Source organism: Canis lupus, chromosome X, assembly GCF_048164855.1.
Source record: "Canis lupus baileyi chromosome X, mCanLup2.hap1, whole genome shotgun sequence".
NCBI classification, from domain to species: domain Eukaryota; kingdom Metazoa; phylum Chordata; class Mammalia; order Carnivora; family Canidae; genus Canis; species Canis lupus.
Window position 1 is genome coordinate 24,932,355 of NC_132876.1, and position 18,907 is coordinate 24,951,261.

Consider the following 18,907-nt stretch of genomic DNA (forward strand, 5'->3'; position numbering starts at 1 on the left):
ACAGGTAGAGGCCAGGAGGACACAGGACAGCAAGGACGCTTCTGCCGCCGGGATCCGGCAATAAATGGGGACATCTTTGCCTTGTTTGTGACCTTAATAAGAAAGCTCCTAGTTTCTCAATGATGCTAACTGATGAGTTTTTGTAGATATTCTTTGTTTTGTTGAGAAAGTCTTCCTTTATTTATTTATTGAGGGTTATTTTTTACATGAATTGGCATTGGATTTTGCCAAATGATTTTTTATATGCATTGATGCAATCATATGCCTATTGATACGATGCTTTACATTAATTGATTTTGAATATTGAACCAATCTCCCTTGCCTGGAATGAATTCCTCTTGGTCCTGATGTATAATTCTTTTTGTACATTGTTGGATTTAATTTGATATTTTATTGAGGATTTTTGCATCTATGTTCATCAGAGTAATTGCTCTTTAGTGTTCTTTTCTTTGGTGGTGTTATTAAGGTAATGTGGGTTTCAAAAATGAGTTAGGAAGTAATCCCTCTTATTCTATAATCTGGAAGAGATAATAGAGAATTGATAGAATTTCTACCTTGAATTTTAGGTAGAATTCAACAGTGAAATCATTTGGCCCTGGTACTTTTTGTTTTGAAAAGTTGTCACTTATTGATTCAAGTTTTTAACAGACAGAGGTATTTTCAGATTTTGTAGTTCTTGTGTAAGGTTTGGTAGATTCTGTCTGTAAAGGAATTGGCCTATTAAGGTTATTAAGATTATTAAATGTGTGACCATAGCATTGTTAGGTAGTATATATTGTCTTTTAAATGGTTACACAATTTTTTGTTGATGCTGCCCCTTTCATTTATGAGCTTAGTAATTAGAGTATTCTCCATCCTTTCTTAGTTACCTTGGCTAAAATTTTGTAAATGTTATTCTTTTTTTTTTTATAGTCAACTCTGTGTTTCTTTGTTTTTCTCTAATGATTTCCTACTTCCAATTTCACCGAATTCTGCTAAAATCTTTTCTTCTGCTTACTTTGGAGTTAATTTGTTCTTGTTATAATTTCCTAAGCTGGAAAGTTATATTACTGATTTTAGCTGTTTCTTGTTTTGTAACATATGCAATCAATTGTATAAACTTCCCCGCAAGCACCATTTTCACTGCATTCCACAAATTTTGAGAAGTTATGCTTTCATTTTTATTAGGTTAAATTTTTTTAATCTCACTTGATATTTATTTTTTGACCCATGTTTTATTTAGAAGTATGCTGTTTGAGAATTTCCAGTCATCTTTCTGTTTTTCAGTTCTGGCTTAATTTAATTCTTGTTTAAAAGCATATATTGTATAACTTCTATTTCTTTAAATTTGGTTTGGTGTGTTTTATGATCCAGAATGTGGTAGGTATGTCATGGTAAATGTTCCATGTAAGCTTACAAAGTATGCACATCCTACTGTCATATATGATTCTATATATGGCAATTATATCTAATTATGCTGTTCAGTTTAACTCTGTCCTTACTGATTTGCTGCCTGATGGATCTGTTTATTACTGATAAGGAGTGTTGAATATTACTCAGCTATTAGAAATGACAAATACCCACCATTTGCTTCAACGTGGATGGAACTGGAGGGTATTATGCTGAGTGAAGTAAGTCAGTCAGAGAAGGACAAACATTATATGTTCTCATTCATTTGGGGAATATAAATAATAGTGAAAGGGAATATAAGGGAAGGGAGAAGAAATGTGTGGGAAATATCAGAAGGGAGACAGAACATAAAGACTGCTAACTCTGGGAAACGAACTAGGGGTGGTGGAAGGGGAGGAGGGCGGGGGGTGGGAGTGAATGGGTGACGGGCACTGGGGGTTATTCTGTATGTTAGTAAATTAAACACCAATAAAAAATAAATTTAAAAAAAAGAAAAAAAAAGAAAAAAAAAGAATTTCCAATTATAATAGTGATTTCATCTATTTCTCCTTCCAATTCTAGCAGTTTTCACCTCATGTATCTTGATGTTGTGCTGTTAGGTATATACACATTAAAGATCATTATGACTTCTTGTTTAATTGACCCCTTTATCATCATGTAATGTCCATCTTTATTCCTTTTAATTCTCTTTCTCTGAAGTCTGCTCTGTCTGAAATTAATATAGCTACTCTGGCTTTCTTATAATTAGTGTACTTAGCATGTATTTCATCATCCATTTAATGTACATGTTTTTATATTTAAAGTGGATTTATTGGGGGTGCCTGTGTGACTCAGTCAGTTAAGTGTCTTCTTTCACCTTGGGTTGGTCCCAGGGTCCTGGAACTGAGCTCCGCATCAAGATACCTGCTCAGTGGGGAACCTGCTTCTCCCTCTGCCTGCCACTCCCCTACTTATGCTCTCTTTTTCTCCGTCTCTCTGTCAAACAAATAAATAAAATATTTTTAAAAAAATAAAGTGGATTTCTTGTAGACATGCAGTTGAGACTTAGCTTTTTATCTACTCTGAAAATTTCTGGCTTTTTAATTGCTATGCTTAGACCACTGACCTTTAAAGTAATTGTTGGATTCCAGACATCAAGTTATATTACAATGTAGTAATCAAAACAGTGTGGTACCGGCACAAAAATAGATACATAGATCAATGGAACAGAAGAGAAAACCTAGAATGAAACCCAAAATTATATGGTCAATTTATTTTTAACAAAGGAGAAAAGAATATCTAGTGGGCAAAAGATAGTATTTTTAACAAATGGTGTAGAGAAAACTTGTCAGCTACATGCAAAAGAATGAAACTGGACCACTATATTATACCATATACAAAAAAAAAGAAACAAAACACTAAATGGATCAAGGACCTAAATGTGAGATTTGAAACCATAAAAACCTAAAAGAGAGCATAGGCAGAAATGTCTCTGACATTGGCCATAGCAACATTTTAGTAGATGTCTCCTGAGGCAAGTGAAATAAAAGCAAAAATAAACTACTGGGACTTAATCAAAATAAAAAGCTTCGGTACAGTGAAGGAAACAATCAACAGAACTAAAAGACAACCTGCTGAGTTAGAGAAGATATTTGCAAATGACATATCTGATAAAGAGTTAGTATCCAAAATTTTAAAAGGACTCATACAACTCAACACTCAAAAGACAAATCTTAAAAGATGGGCAGAAAACATTAACAGACATTTCTCCAAAGAAGACATCCAGATGTCCAAAAAGCACATGAAAAGATGGTCAACATCATTCATCATCAGGGAAATTCAAATCAAAACTACAATGGGATATCACTTCACACTTGTGTGAATGGCTAAAATAAAAAACACAAGAAACAAGTATTGGCAAGGATGTGGAGAAAAGGAACCCTCTGCCACTGTTGGTGGGAATGAAAACTGGAGCAGCCATTCTGGTAAAAAAATATGGCTATTCCTCAAAAATTAAAAATAGAAGCACCGTAAGATCCTACAATCACACTACTGGGTTTTCACCCCCAATATACAAAAAACAGTATTCGAAGGGATACGTGCTTCTTTATGTTTATAGCAGCATTATGGACAGTAGCCAAATCATGGAAGCCGTCCAGTGTTCATCAATGGATGAATGGATAAAGATGAGATTATTAGAATATAATAGAATATTATTCAGCCATAAAAAGGAATGAAATCTTGCCATTTGCAACAACATCGAAGGAGCTACAGAGTATTTTAAGTGGAATAGGTCAGAGAAACATAAATACCATATGATTTCTCTCATGTGGAATTTAATAAAGGAATAAAAACAAGCAAAGGGAAAACAGAGAGACACAGAGAGAGAGTTCGAGAAACAGACAATTAGAACAAATTGATGGTAACCAGAGGGAAAGTGAGTTGGGGAATGGGTGAAATAGGTGATGAGGATTAAGGAATGCACTAGTCCTACAGAGCACTGGAGATGAATGAAATTGTTGAATCACTATATTGTACACCTGAAACTAATATACACTAATGCTAACTATAATGAAATTTAAATTAAAAAATAAGAGTATTTGGTGATATAGTTGGATTAATGTCTACTATGTGTGTTACTTTTTTCTATTTATTGATCTTTTTCTTTGTTCCTTTTTCTGCCTTTTGTGGTTTTAATTACACATTTTATTATTCCTTTTTCTCTCCTTTACCAGCATATCAATTAAACTTCTTTTTAAAATTTTGCATATACAACTATTCCATTTCTACATTCAAATATACTACTTCATAGGTTGTGTAAGTACCTTATATAAAAAGTATGCCTAATCCTCCCTCTAATACTTTTTGCTACTGTTGCCATTCATTTTAATTATATGTTATTATTATTAAATACATTGTTATTATTTTGAAAAATGTTATATACTAGATTAATCATTAGAAAAATGGAAGATTTTGTTTTACTTTCACTTTTTCTTTCTCTATTGCTCTTCCTTTATGTTCATGTTCCGACCCATATCGTTTTCTTTCTTTCTATTTTCTGAGGAATTTTCTTTTAACATTTCTTGAGAGACAGGGTTACTACAATTAATTCCCACAATATTTATTTATCTGACAGTCATTATTACTCCTTCACCTTTGAAAGGTAATTTTGCAGGATACATAATTGTGACTTGATGCTTTTGTCTTCTCAATATTTTTTTTCTTCTCAATATGTCTTAAATATTCACTTTGCCCTCTTCTTGGTTGTATGATTCCAGGGGAGAAATGGTATGCAATTCTTATCTTTTCTCCTCCATAGGTAACGGCTCTCCCCCTGCTCTCATCTCCAAATTCTTTCAAGACCTTCCCCTCCATCCCCCAACCCCCTCAGTTATCCTATTTGCCTTTCTCTGAGCTTTCTGGATATGATTTGGTTTCTGACATTCATTTGGGGGGATGCTCAGTTATTATTACTTCAAATATTTCTTTTGTTCTTTTTTCTATTCTCCTTCTAGTATTCCTACTACCCATACATTTAATCTTTCATAGTTTTCCCACTGTTCTTGGATATTCTGTTCCATTTTTTTCATTGGTTTTCTCAGCTTTTTGATTAAGAAGAATGTTGACATATCCTCAAACTCAGAGATTCTTTATTTAGCTGTGTCAGGTCTATTAAAAATTTATCAAAGGCATCTCCATTTCTGTTACAGTGTTAGGATTTTTAAACTATTTCTTAGTGTCTTCATCTCACTGTTTACATTATCCAACTACTCTTGTATTGTTTAATTTTTCTATTAGAGATTTTAGTATATTAATCATAGTTATTTGAAATTGTTTCTCTAGTAATCTCCAAATTCCTGCTATATTAAACACTGATTCTAATGTTTGATCTGTCTCTTGAACCTGTGTTTTATGAGTTTTAGTATTTTTTATTATTATTGAAAACTGGACATTATGTACTGGGTAAAAGGAACTGTGAGACTTTAGTAATATGCTAAATGGGAATACAGAAAGCAACCTATAGTTCTATGATTAGATCTTAGTCTTTTAGGGACCCTGTACCCTTGACTTGTGAACTTCAAAAGTGCTTTTATCCTCCCACCTCTTTAGGTGGGAGGAAGGATTAGCTAGAAGACTAGCTTGAGTTGAGTATGTCCATTTCCCCATTTGGAGAGCTAGAAGGAGCTAGAGTTAGATATTTCTTTCTCTCCAGGTTAGTGTGGCTTTGGTAAAACTCCAATAAATGAGGCTCTAGCAAAATAGTTTTTCTTGAAGGCAGTCTGTGTTAAGAAGAACAGAATGTTTTGATATATTTCAAATGGTTGTTTTTTCCCTCCTCTTGCCAGAATCATAAGGAGGTTTTTCTCTGATCTTAACTGTAAGAACCTAATGGAGTTCCTGGAGGTAATACAAAGGTGTATGTTCCCTAAGGCTGGTATGTACTCCTAGAATTTTTCATTCTCAAAATTGTTCACACTGAACCTCTGGCAGTTTGCCAATTACAGTTTAAATTTTCCTATCCTGTACTGATTTTTGCTCATGGGTTTCTGCTCAGAAAAGTTGTGCTGTATATAGCTGACTGGTTGTTTCTCCAATTTTGGGCCAGTGATTTGCCTTGTGATCTCAGTTCTTTGAGAGATTCTAAAATGAGTTGCATGTTTTCAGTTTTTTACTTGTTTTTAGGTTAGAAAGATAACTTTAAAACTCCCTTCATGATGAACTTGCAACCAGATTTGAAAATACTTTGGAAAAAAAAAAGAAAATACTTTGGTCTTCACATAGCATTCTCACTTCCTAAGTCACTATGTTTTGCTTAACATATCTTATAACCACCAAAAATGAACTAATTAATTTACTTTTTGTGTCTATCTCTTCAACTAGAAAATGAAGGATCTTCCATGAAAGCATAAACTTATGTCTTGCTAAACATAGTATACCTTTCACCTAAGACAATTGCTAATATCCAGTAGGCACTCCTTAGTTATTTTAAATTTTATATTATTTTAAAAATATTTTATTTATTTATTTATTTATTTATTTATTTATTTATTTATTTAAGCAACAGAAAGAAAGAGGGAGCATGCACATGCAGGGGAAGGGGCAGAGGGAGAGAGAGAATCTCAAGCAGATTCCTCCCTGAGCACAGAGCAGAATTTGGGCTCCATCCCACCACCATGAGATCATGAACTGACCCAAAGTCAAGAGTCAGATGCTCCAACAACTGAGGCACCCAGGTGTTCTAACTTAATTATTTTTTAAATTAATGTTGGTACAAACCACCAAAAATTACCTGAAATATAGGGTAAATTTTTGATTTAGTGTTCATTTGATTTTATGATTTGACTTTTTTATTTATTCAACTTAGATATAAGAGCAGTTTCCTTCAGTGTAAATAAAACTCTAAATATTCAATTGCAATAAAAGTATAGGGAGCCCAGGTGGCTTAGTGATTTAGGGCCACCTTCGGCCCAGGGTCTGACCCTGCAGACCCAGGATCGAGTCCCACGTCAGGCTCCCTGCATGAAGCCTGCTTCTCCCTCTGCCTGTGTCTCTGCTTCTCTCTCTCTCATGAATAAATAAAATCTTTAAAAAAAAAGTATATCAGAATGTGGGCCAGCATCAGTAAGAGTTGCAGATCTCTCAGCCTATGGCAGTGCATTTAAACAGAATTATCTGTAACAGTTGGTATTGGATGTAATCTCTGTTGGATTCAGTTTCTTAAAAAAAAATAAATAAATGCAAAACCAACAATGGAAGCAACATGAGATAGACTGAAAAAGGGAGTAAGAAAATAAAGGTTATTGTTACATGACACTGGTGAGTTTTAGGCAACCTGATAAACCTTCCACTGCTTGCTGAGAGTACATTCAAATCTAACTATAGAAGTTCTGAATGTTACACATTCATAGATATTAAAATTGTGATTCTGGGCATAATAAGATGCCAAGTTTCCACTGAGCTACTCTTTAACATTTCTAAACACTGATCTTTTTATTGTCATTGTAGTTCCTTGTTTGTTTCCTCTAATGTTTATAATTCTTAATGCTATTTATTTATAATGGTTTCTAGACATTAAGACATAAGAAAAGAGAAAGGAATTTTAATAATTGTTCTATATTTTTAAAATAAGAATGTCCTTTTCAGACAAGCTGCGTGTCTTTTTGTAATAGCAATTTTATAAATTGTGAATATTTAAGGTATCAATCTTGAAAAATTTTATCTAAAAATCTAATGATAATCATTATCTTTCTCAGAATATAAGTATCAAATCCTGTTTTACAAATTAAGTTAATTTGTTCTCTAACTCTTAAAAATGTGTATGTCTTATGTATTGATGACATGTATCCTAAATTTACAACTCACAATTAAGAACAAATAAAGAAATTTACTCATGGATTTTGTTTTTCTTATTATTTCTATCAGTTGTATTTACAATCAAGTTTATTGATTAAAAGTAAGGCCCAAAGTGCTATCATTACTGCCTGGGATTATTTCACTCTTATTAATTCTCTAGTAGTTCTCTAAGTGTAATCTGATGAGATTGTTTATAAGGATGTTAATTATAGGTTTTATTACATTTTAACAATCAGTAATGAAGCAATTGATTATACCAAACAGTGAGTCAATCTGACTGAATTAATCCTACAAACCCCAGTCCAGCTATAGCTATTTAATTTATTTTAAATACTGTTACAGGATCATATGGGTACAATTTTATAGATTACTACTGTTATTTTAGGTTGTGTGGTTTAACAAACAACAGAATATTCTCAAAGACATAAAACAAAATACATATATTATATATGTAAATATAATAACATAATATTTATTATATGTGTATATATATATTTACTTATGTTATTTTAGACTTTAAAGTATTCTGTAACTCTATTGACCTCTTGTATTTTCTTGGCATGTGTTGACCCTACTAGACTCTATTAAGCGTGTCTATGCTGGATTCAGCTAGGTTTGTATAAAAGTGTCTCCACATGTCTTCCCATTCAGAAATCTACACTGAAGTAATGTATCCATTATCTGGGGCATACTATTTTAATGATTAAAGGTAAAATATTGTAATGACTGACAGTAAAAAAGCCACATGCCACATCATTGCATCTAAAGTTTTTGTTCACATGCAGCAAATGTCATATGGCTATGACCAAACTCAATAGGGCAGAGAAACAAAGCAAGAACAAAAATGGAACAAATGTTCATGAATAGAAGCTCAACATACCACAAAAGATTCATTATTCACCAACATAAATTTCTTTACTCCTAATTTTTATCCCTTAACATGGAGAATAATATGTATTTTTAGATCAGAAAGGTTTCTGGTTGTGATATTACATTTAAAGATCAAAAATAAACACCACATATTTTTTCATACCCTAACTATCAAAAATATGATTGATAAATGTATCTAATCCTTCTTAAGCCTATTAGTTTTTAACCTGTAAACTTTTGAGCAATGTATTTCACACAGTTTTGAGTTTTCTTATTTTTTATTTTTAAATTACCAAGAGAAACAATTTTGCATATTTAGAAACAACTTTCTTTTTTATTTTTTTATAATAAATTTATTTTTTATGGTCTTCAATTTGCCAACATACAGAATAACACCCAGTGCTCATCCCGTCAAGTGCCCCCCTCAGTGCCCGTCACCCATTCACCCCCACCCCCCGCCCTCCTCCCCTTCCCCACCACCCCTAGTTCATTTCCCAGAGTTAGGAGTCTTTTTGTAGAAACAACTTTAGAACAGCCAGCAGATATAGCAATCTTGTAAAACTAGTTAAGAAGTGATTAAATAAACATGAATATCAATATAGCTAAAGCAACAGTGCATTGATAACATTGTACTTTCCCTACAAAAATATGTTGTTTGAATATTTCACTTGATTGTGTTTCTAAAATGTATCTAAGACAATAAGGGATTCCTCAACTGTTCATTGGTTCTATTATAACAGAAGCTATCATAACATGGAATATATATTTTTGGACTAGGAGGATATATATGATTCTACAATTATCCATTAAAATTAGGTCATACAGTGAATTAGGGTTTTTTTCATGTTTCTCTATTACTATTCCCTTTAATTTCTAAAACACATATAGTACTACACTAGCAGACACATACCCCACAGAGACATACACAGAGAACATGTGTGCATGCAAGATAGATAGGGAGATAGATATTGATAGAATTCCTATGAGATCTTATTGTTTTTATAATCCGCTATCAGTTTTGGCCTTGTCATCGTCTTGCAAATAATCTTATCAAGTTTCCAGGCGCTTGGCTTAACATAAGGCATAATAGGAAAAACCTAAGAAAGAATTATCTGTGCTTTAAGCACACAGTGGAAACTGGGACAACCGTACAAAGTTACTAATTTTAATAATCTGGATCTATTCAACTTAGTCAACCAGAGGGAAAATAATTATCATTCCTGCCTGTCTGAAAAGTTATAAAAGCCCATCTGTGTAGGATTCTGACAGTCTGCCTTCTTTCTGAAGAGTCTCAGAAATAATGTTCAGTAAAAAGCCCACTAGTATCATTTACTCTGCATGAAAAGGTACTGAATGCCACCAAACCAGCAGTGAGTGACTTTTTGCTCTTCATTTAATTACAGCAAGAATGGTTTACACACAGTAAGGGATAGGAGACTTTCAAACTAAAAAATAATACTTTCAAATTTTTTAAAAATATTGTAATGACCAGTGGAAATTATCCAGTAAAATATCCAGTAAAATTGTAGTAGAAGTATAAGAAAAACTATAGGACTAAGAACACTGTTTGTCAACAAGGTATTTAAGATTCTTCACTTGAGACATAAGAACAACTCCTAATATTAAATATCACATTTGAATTGGAAATGGCCAATAAGAAGTGATACTTTAAGGAACTTAAAATGCATCACTAAAGTAAACCACTAAATTACTCTTCATGTTGACCAATTAGAACACTATATGTGCATCACAAAATTTTGCTATCTGCAATTTTTATCTTTTTCTCCTTTATTTTTTGCTTTTCTTCCTACATATTTTTAAAAAGATGTTATTGATTTATTCATGAGAGACACACAGAGAGAGAGAGGCAGAGACACAGACAGAGGGAGAAGCAGGCTGCATGCAGGGAGCCCAATGTGGGACTCGATCCCGGGTCTCCAGGATCATGTCCTGGGCCGAAGGCAGACGCTAAACCACTGAGCCACCCAGGCCTCCCTTCCTAAGTATTTTTATATTAAATTTACATGTGGAAAGAAAAAGTTTTGTGTAAAGTGAATGAATAAACATATACCAAGATTTAATTATTGATATATTTTTAGTTTTCCACTTATGGTACAAGCTTTGCAATAGTCTAGGTATTGGACAGCATAAATCTGAACAGTGTACTTCCTTAATCATTCACAAAACAGACAGAATCTAATTTCCTTAGAAATTTTTGTCTTATATGTCCTATAATTTGATTTTATTAGTTTATTTAGCTAACTTTAAATTTTTTTAGATAATCATATATTCACAGTTGTAAGAAATAAAATATATAGACACCATTTACACTTTTACCAGTTCCCCTCAATGTTAACATCTTGCAAAACTATACTAAAACACCACAACCGGGATCCCTGGGTGGCGCAGCAGTTTGGCGCCTGCCTTTGGCCCGGGGCGCGATCCTGGAGACCCGGGATCGAATCCCACGTCGGGCTCCCGGTGCATGGAGCCTGCTTCTCCCTCTGCCTGTGTCTCTGCCTCTCTATCTCTCTCTGTGACTATCATAAATAAATAAAAAAGTTAAAAAAAAAATAAAAAAAAATAAAACACCACAACCAGTATATTAACATAAGTACAATTTACTTACCTTGTTCAGATTTTCTCTTCTTACTTATACTTATAAATAAATAAATTAATTAATTAAAAAATAAATAAAAAAATAAAACACCACAACCAGTATATTAACATAAGTACAATTTACTTACCTTGTTCAGATTTTCTCTTCTTACTTATACTCATTTGCATACATTCATGTTTAGATTCATGCAGTTTTGTTCTTATATACGCCACCACAATCAATACAAAACAGTTCAAATTTGCAAGGATCCCTGATGTTTTCCTTTAATAATCAAACACATGCATCCTTCCCTGTGTCCCAATTTAACACCCGGCAGTCAGTTCTCCATTTCCATAACATTATATTTTTAAGTATGTTATAAGGAGATGTCAAATAAAGTGGAAGACGAAGGATGCCTGAAACATTGCCCATCCTTAAAAGTAATGAAAAAACAAAGTAAATAGAATAAACTTTTCTGGAAGTTAACCCAAAACTTGTAGCAATTCAAAAGCTTGCAGGAAACCATTTATGAGAAAAATGGCTGAATATCAGTAAGAAGACAGAGGTTTGGAGAACTTTAGCTTACTCTAGTCTGTTGTTACACTCTCTAGCTCAGAAGTAACATTAAAAATAACACATATTCTCAGTACTAGAGAAAGCAACAATTGCTATTATTTGATCTGTCTGGTAAATCACTAGGACACCATCTCAAAAGATTTGTATTGTTTTGCCTAGGCCACTACATGGGGATATTTGTTGAATAATTTGCAGGCATATATTTTACCCACTGATGCCAGAAATGATAAATAGTTGAGACAAACAAGAGACTAACCAAAAAGCTTGGGAGGAAATGTTGGGGAATAAAATGTACATAAAGGTTTTTAAACTTTGAACATATTTTGAGACTTTAGAGGATAATATGCATGCTCAGTGCTGTGTACATGCTCAGAAAAGACCAGAGAAGACTCTCAACCCCCACTTCTGGTTGACCTTGAGGCTCTGCACAGGCAGCAAGTGAACAATAAGGCAGAGCTGTAAACTTCCCAGCTGAGTGTTGAAGGAGTGACCGAACTTACATGAAGGGCTCCTTCAGGAAATATGAGAAAGATTTTGCTTCCAGAAGTTTACCAAAATTTCTGTCCAATCATTAGCTGACTATAAAGCTGATAAAGATTTCAATGGACAACAAAAATACAGACTTCATAGAATAAATTCAGAAAAGTTACTAAACAAACAAAACAAACCATAACCTCAAACAGCCACAAAGGCAAACCCTTGAGAGAAGAAAAAAATATAATTTTCAGAGTTGTTATATTACAATATTAAAAATGCCTAGTTAAAAAAATAAAATAAATAAAAATGCCTAGTTTTCAACAAAAAATTAAAGGACTACAAAGAAACAGAATTATAGGTCATGCACAAGAAAAAAAAAAAAAAACAAGAGAAACTATCCCTGAAGAAGCCTAGATGTTGGATATGATATATAATTTAAATGATCTATTGTAAATATATATGAAGTTAAAAGAAATCATAAGTAAATGACTAAAGAAGAATATGAGGCCAATATGTCATTACACTGAGAAAATCGTTAAAGAGATACAATTTCTGGAGTTGAAAAATACAAGTGGACTTAAAAGTTCACTAGATTGGATAAACAGCAGATTTGAGCAGGCAGAAGAAAGTATCAGTAAATTTGAATATGGTCAATGCAAGTTATCCACTCTGAAAGATGAAAAAAAAAGAATGAAGAAAAATAAACAGAGCCCAATAGTACTGTTGGACATCATCAAATGCATAAACATACGCATAATGGAAGTCTCAGAAAGAATGGACAGAGATAAAAGAATAGAAGTAATATTTGAAGAAATAATGCCTGAGAAAATCCAAACTTGATGAAAACCTTTACTCATGGAGAAATTCAACAAACACCAAGATAAACTTTAAAAGATCTACACTTAATTGCTGCAGGACCACCACTTAAACCATGATCCTTGCTCCATTCGTGCTATATTAACAGAAGCCACTGCCTCTGCCCTGTGATCTCTGGCTGCACTTCATCCTTCTCTTCCTGCTGAGCCACTTTTGTCTTAGACTTATAACCATCGTCTCCATTCCACAGTGGAAGTCACTTGTCCTGGGTGGGCCATCTTGCATCCCTGGGCTTTTCTGATCATGGTTACTTCGGGACCTTCTGGATAGTGACTACAGTCCCGCCACCTTTGCCCTGGATCCCAGACCCCTGGGGAACTGCCCCCAACCCTTTTTGTCCCTCACTTCCTTGGGGGAGATGGTCCCTGTATGAACTCTCAGTCTTGTGCCTCATCACCTCTGTCCAACTGTTGTCTAGCTACAGCAGGAGACATCCCTCAGGAAGGGAGCAACAAAGAAGGAGCAAAATAAGGTGTAGGCCACCCTGGCAGGGCAGCTGCCCAGCAGCTTATCTCAGAGCCTCAAGGGCTGGCAAATACCCACAATGGTCATGAGTGGAGGCAGCAAGTCCTGGACCAGGCCACCAATTTGGCCACGGGTCCTTCAGACACAACCCAAACTAAAGAAGCAAGCCCTTTCCCTGGGCTGCTGCTGGCCATGGCCCCTGGCCAACCCTTGTTCAGAAAAGAGGTTTTAAAACCAAAGATGGGAAAATCATAGAAAATTGCCACTCCCCTCGGCCAGCTTGTTCATAGTATACTTTTGTGTGAACAACCAAAGATATTCAGAAAAGCAAATATAATTTACCACTAACCATGATTACCTTTGCAAGAAGAAATGAAAATAACTTTGGCAGTATTCTGTTTCATCCAATATAATCTGAATCAGAGAAACAAAACAAAACAAGAACACAGCCCTTTTAAAAACAGTGAAACACTGCAAATATGCATTTGAAGAAATCAGTATTTTTAACTGAAGTGAACCAAAAGAAAAATTATACTGGGGCAAAATTTAGGGATACACCTTCTCTTTTCTTCCAAAACCTCCTAGTCATTGTATGGGAAGCACTACTGATAGTTCCAACCACAACAGGGAGTTAATGGCAGTGCACTTAAAGGCTCACCTGGGGCAGCTGGGGACAGTCAGTCAAGCATCTGACTCTTGGTTTCCACTCAGATCCTCATATCAGACCTGAGAGATCAGCCCTGAGTCCAGCTCTGCTCCAGACTCCCGCTCCCTCTGCCTCTCCTCTGCTCTCTAAAATAAATATATCTTTATAAACAAAACAAAACAAAACATAACTCTCCTAAAAGTTTAAACTTAGATCTCAGATTGCAGTTTATCTGTAAAACAGCTTTTTTTCAAAATCCCTGGACTCTTGAAAAGAAAATTGATACAGAAATGGAAATTTGCCTTGTAACATACAAGTGCAAAAGATGAGTTTAAAGATTACAAACAATTTGTATTATATTTTATATTTTAAAATACTGTATACCATGTTTATGTGTATATTGTTCATACTTGAAAGTACATTATAATTTTGTTATAGAAGTATGTATTTTGCCCTACCAAATGGTGCATGTTTTGTATATACACAATGAAGAAATTTTAAGTGTGCTAAGGCACATGGAAGACTAATTTATTTGCACAGGCTGCTAAGATTGTTTTTAAAGAAATAGCTATCTAATATGAAAGTGAAGATCTAAATGTGAACAGTTACTAATGCACTATGAAATTTAAATCTGTGGCACAGTCATTGTAAACATGAGGTTTGTATGTGTTTCTCTAAATTTATTACTGCCTTCTAATCTGTAATTACTGGAAAAATTTTATTAGCATGTTTACTACACACAATTTCTGGTTACTGATTTGTCCTTTCAAATTTAAAATCCCCCTAATTTTGGGATCCCTGGGTGGCGCAGCGGTTTGGCGCCTGCCTTTGGCCCAGGGAGCGATCCTGAAGATTCGGGATCGAATCCCACGTCGGGCTCCTGGTGCATGGAGCCTGCTTCTCCCTCTGCCTGTGTCTCTGCCTCTCTCTCTCACTGTGTGCCTATCATAAGTAAATAAAAATTAAAAAAAATAAAAATAAAATACCCCTAATTTTAATGCCAACAACATAGAATGTATTCAAGATTTTAAATAATATAATAGTTTGGCCCCCTCTTAAAATACATAAGACCTATACTTAGACAAATTATAATCTGTCAAACATCAAAAACAGAGAAAGAATCTTGAAAGCAGCAAGGGAGGAACAACTCATCTTCTATAAGGGATCATCAATAAAATAAATAGCTGATTTCTCATCAGAAACCACTGAAGACAGAATATGGTAGGTGGTCTATTTAAAGTAAAAAAAAAAAACAAAACAATCCAATCATGAAATGGGCAGAAGACATGAACAGAAATCTCACAGAGGAAGACATAAACATGGCCAACAAGCACATGAAAAAATGCTCTGTATCACTTGCCATCAGGGCAATACAAATCACAACCACAATGAGATACCACCTCACACCAATGAGAATGGGGAAAATTGACAAGGCAGGAAACCACAAATGTTGGAGAGGATGTGGAGAAAGGGGAGCCCTCTTGCACTGTTGGTGGGAATGTGAACTGGTGCAACCATTCTGGAAAACTGTGTGGAGGTTCCTCAGAGTTAAAAATAGATCTGCCCTTGGACCCAGCAATTGCACTGCTGGGGATTTACTCCAAAGATACAGATGCAATGAAACGCTGGGACACCTGCACCCGATGTTTCTAGCAGCAATGTCCACAATAGCCAAACTGTGGAAGGAGCCTCGATGTCCATCGAAAGATGAATGGATAAAGAAGATGTGGTTTATGTATACAATGGAATATTACTCAGCCATTAGAAACGACAAATACAAAAAAAAATTAAAAAAAAAAAAAAGAAACGACAAATACCCACCATTTGCTTCGACGTGGATGAAACTGGAGGGTATTTTGCTGAGTGAAATAAGTCAATCGGAGAAGGACAAGCATTATAGGGTCTCATTCATTTGGGGAATGTAAAAAATAGAGAAAGGGAATAAAGGGGAAAGGAGAAAAAATAAGTGGGAAGTATCAGAAAGGGAGACAGAACATGAAAGACTCCTAACTCTGGGAAACGAACTAGGGGTGGTGGAAGGGGAGGTGGGCAGGGGGTGGGGGTGACTGAGTGATGGGCACTGAGATGGGCACTTGACGGGATGAGCACTAGGTGTTATTTTATATGTTGACAAATTGAACACCAATAAAAAATAAAAAATAAAAGAAAAAAAGAAAGTAAAAAAAAGAAAAAAATGACAACTAAGAATTGTATATATAACAAAACAATACTTCAAAAACAAAGATGCAATTAAAACTGTGGATAAACAAATTTGAGAGTTTGTTGCTAGCTGATTTGACCTATAAGAAGTCATGTAGGGGGATCCCTGGGTGGCGCAGTGGTTTAGCGCCTGCCTTTGGCCCAGGGCGCGATCCTGGAGACTCGGGATCGAATCCCATATCGGGCTCCTGATGCATGGAGTCTGCTTCTCCCTCTGCCTATGTCTCTGCGCCTCTCTCTTTCTCTCTCTCTCTCTCTGTGACTATCATAAATAAATTAAAAAAAAGGGATTAAAAAAAAAAAGTCATGTAGGGATTCCTTCAGGCTGAAATGAGAAGTTGGTAATTCAAACTCATAAAACAAAACAAACAAAACACCAGTTAAAGTAAATAACAAAGTGAAGATAAACACACAAAAAAGTATAAATGTGGTTTTTGTTTGTATTTTTTCCTGCTTTAAAAAAACATAAAAAATATTTATAAATGTATGTAAATGGGCACACAATGCATAAGAAGGCAATTTGTGGTAATAAACGCAGAAAGGTTTAAACATACACATACAATACTATTGATATGGTAATAGTATTGCATACTATTGAGATTAAGTTACTATAAATTCAAATAAGGTTGATATGAACTTAGATGATAATTATAATCCCCTGGGCAACTACTAAGAAAATAAATTAAAAACATAATTAAAGGACTGTCAAGGGAATTAAAGTGATATGCCAAAACAATATCTATTGAGCACCAAATAAGGCAATAATGGAGGAAATGAGAAATAAAAATGATGTAAGACACAATGAAAACAAATTGTAAAAAGCAGAGGTAAGGCCTACCTTGACAATATTTACATTAAATGTAATGCATTCAACTCTCTAAGTAAAGAAAATCAACACAACCAAAAATTGTTCCTTTGGGAAAAAAAAGATACACTTTTAGCAAAACTGACTGAGCAAAAATGACAAAATATTCAAATTGCTAAAATTAGACATAAAAGTGGGAACATTACTACTGACCTTATAAAAACAGTAAGAACTGTAAAGAAATATTATTAACAACTGTATGCCAATTTACTAGACAATTTAGTTGAAATATATAAATTCCCAGAAGGTCACAAAGCACCCAAGGGTATTCAAAAAGAAATAACAACTCTGGAAAGACCTATCACATAATGAGAGATTAAATTAGTGGAAAAAATAAGCTCCAACAAAGAAAATTGCAGTTCCAAATGGTGTCACTGGTAAATTCCACAAATATTTAAGGAAAAAAAATGATATCAAGCCTTCAGAAACTCTTTCAAAAAAAGAAGAGGTAAGAATATTTTTCAACTTATTCTGTGAAACAAATTCAATACCCCAAAATAAAAAAAAGTCCAGTCAAGAAATGGACAGAAGAAATGAACAGACATTTCTCCAAAGACATACAAATGACTAATAGAGACATGAAAAAATGCTCAACATCATTCATCATCAGGAAATACAAATCAAAACCACAATAAGATACCACTTCACACTGATCAGAGTGGCTAAAATTAACAAGTTAGGAAACAACAGATGTTGGTGACGATGTGGAGAAAGAGGAATCCTCTTACACTGTTGGTAGGAATGCAAACTGGTGCAGTCACTCAGGAAAACAGTATGAAGATTCCTCAAAAAATTAAAAATAGAACTACCCTATGACCCAGCAATTGCAAGACTAGGCATTTATCCAAAGGATGTAAAAATACCGATTCAAAGTGGCACACACACCCCAGTGTTTATAGCAGCAATGTCCACAATAGCCAAACTATAGAAAGAGCCCAAATATCCATTGAACGATGAATAGATAAAGAAAAAGTGGTATATATGTACAATGGAATACCACTCAGCCATCAAAAAGAATGAAATTCTACCATTTGCAAGGACATGGATAGAACTAGAGGGCATTATGCTAAGTGAAATAAGTTAGTCATACAAAAACAAATACACATACCATTTCACTTAAATGTGGAATTTAAGAAACAAAACAGATGAACATAGTGAAAGGAAAGGAAAAATAAAATAAGATAAAAATGAGAGGGAGGCAAACCATAAGAAACTCTTAACCATAGAGAACAAACTGAGCATTGCTGGAGGGGAGGTAGGCTGGGGCATGGTGTTAGCTGGGTGATGAGCATTAAGGAGGATACTTGATATAATGAGCACTGGCTGTTATATGCAACTGATGAATCACTAAATTCTACTCCTGAAACTAATAGTACACTATGTGTTAACTGAAAGGAATTTAAATAAAAATTTTTCAGAACTTAAAAATAAGAAAAATAATACATGCCAAGACTTACATGTGGCTGTGAAAAGAAGGTGTTAAACATAAGTGTCATATTTTGTCAGCAGCCTTTTACTATGTACTCAGCACTCTGCTAGTCATATGGTGTTACACAAATAAAACTCCAGACCAAAATGATCTCACTGGCAA

At 34.3% G+C, this 18,907-nt stretch overlaps 1 pseudogene; it reads left to right on the top strand.

The window, feature by feature from the left end:
* The first annotated feature begins 11,603 nt into the window (after positions 1 to 11,603).
* Positions 11,604 to 14,315, top strand: LOC140628421 (proline-rich nuclear receptor coactivator 1 pseudogene; annotated as a pseudogene).
* Positions 14,316 to 18,907: the final 4,592 nt, after the last annotated feature.